Genomic DNA, 2,102 nt, shown 5'->3' on the forward strand with positions numbered 1-2,102 from the left:
ATCCCACTGGGGCACCTTTCCCGCCTGAGGGGGGTAAGACTGCTCGAAGCTTTGACAAGCAACGTTATGTGTCTCGAGGCCCCCAGGACGATGCCCTTCCGGAGGAAGACTTGGCCTAAGGCAGCCCGAACCCCTTTTTATGGCTGGGATTGACCTCTCCACTTTGTCCTTGAGAAACACCAGAAAAACTGCCATGTCTGGGACAGAGGCCTTAAGAGGTCTAATGAACCTCAGCGCACCACTTCGCGACGGAGGTCCATTTTGTTTGGAAGACCGTGGGTGGCGGCTTCTTAGGAATAGAGACATTCTCTTAGCCGTGGAGGAAGAATATCTTTCTTTCTTCAGGAGCAGCTCTTAGTCTTCAGTCGTGAAGACGTAGGGAGAGAGGCCTGCCGAGGAGCTTGAGAAAGTGAGGCTGATGCAGAAGGTCTGACCTGACGGACAGAGGCCACGGCGGTTGATTCGATAGGTCTTTTAGGTCCGCGAACTACTCTCTCTGTCTAGCCACCAGGGCGCTACCAAAGTCATCTGTAGGCTTCGAGCCACCTTTATTCTGCTGAGCCCATGTCTTATCAGCGTGAAAAGGGGGAAAAAACGTACACATCCAGATTGTCCCACTTGTGCTGAAAAGAGTCTTCTAAGGAAGCTTTCGGGGTCTGGTACAGGGGGGCAATAGACTGGGAGTTGGGCGTTGAGGTTGTTGCAAGGCGGTCAACCACCGGGGAGCCCCATCGTTGAATGATGAGCTTGGCTATTCCTGGGGGAAGGGACCATTTTGTCCCTACTATGTGGCCCATTCTGCTGAGGCCGTCGGCCAGGACGATTTACTTTCCGGGAAAGAACCTTGCTAACATCACCCCTTGATTCCCTATCACTCAGTCTAGATTCTCTATGGTGAGATCGCCCAACTCCTTCGATTACAAGTACCCTGCTTGTTTATGTATGCCATTACCGTGGTGTTGTCGCTCATCCACGCCACGGAGTTCCCCTTTAGCCGACTTGCGAAGTGTAGGCACGCCTTCTGGACTACTTCCAACTCCAGGACATTGTGTGGAGTTGTCTCTCCCCTTCCAACCAGGTCTCTCGTGCCGCTTCGTTGAGGGGAAGGGCTCCCCATCTCTGGTTGGAGGCGTCTGTGAACAGTAGGAACGGCTGACTAATGAGCCTGAGGTGTCATATCTTATTCTCCGAAGGGAAAAATTCTCCCCGAAAAAAGGTCTAATGTTATTCCCCAGTAGTTCATTCCGGTGGAAGGGGATAGATTTTGCTACTTCGGGTTGATTCAGTTCCCCAGATCCTTGCCAAACTGGAGGAGACTTCTCCCTTGTTCCTCCAAGAGGACCTTTGAGGCGGGAAGAAGCCACCAGCCGTCCAGGTATCTGCTAAGGCGTATGCCTCATTCGTGGGCCCCCCCTGCGACAGCCGTGGGGACTCTCACGAACACTTTGGGCGTTGTTGACAGACCAAAGAAAAAGGGGTCCTGAATTGCCGGAACTGGGAACCCTATTTCACCCGGAGGAACCTCCGACCCGAGGTGTGGACCGGAATCTGGAAGTATGCGTCCTTGGGGTCGATGGTATTCTACAATCTTTCTCCCTCAAGGACAGCAGGACCGAGTTCTGCGTGTCCATTTAGAAGTCCGTCATCTTGACGAACCTGTTGAGAGCTGACAGATCTATAACCGGTCTCCACCCCCCGGTCGCTTTTTCTGCCAGGAATAGGCGACTGTAGACACCTGGCCCTGGGAGAAGAACTTCTTCCATGGTACCCTTCTCTAGCATGGACAACGCCTCCTCTTGAAGGGCGGTCCTCTTTAACAGGTCTTTAGGATCTAGCCATCTATCCGGTTGGCCGGAAAAGGCGTGGGTGGTTCCGTTAGGAATGGAAGTCCGTAGCCCTTCTTTAGTAAGGACACTGTCCAAGGTTCCGCTCCTTGAGCCCTCCATGCTTGCCAATGACGCCTGAGTCATCCTCCAACCCGAAGGTTGGGTGGGGATAGGGAGCCTCCCACTCTTCCCTTCTTCTAGAGGGGCGGCCTGACCTGTCTCCCCTAGAGGCGGGGTAACCCGACCTGAAGGAGCTAGAAGGCGCTGGGGCTCCCC

This window comes from Palaemon carinicauda, chromosome 40, assembly GCF_036898095.1.
Source record: "Palaemon carinicauda isolate YSFRI2023 chromosome 40, ASM3689809v2, whole genome shotgun sequence".
NCBI classification, from domain to species: Eukaryota; Metazoa; Arthropoda; class Malacostraca; order Decapoda; family Palaemonidae; genus Palaemon; species Palaemon carinicauda.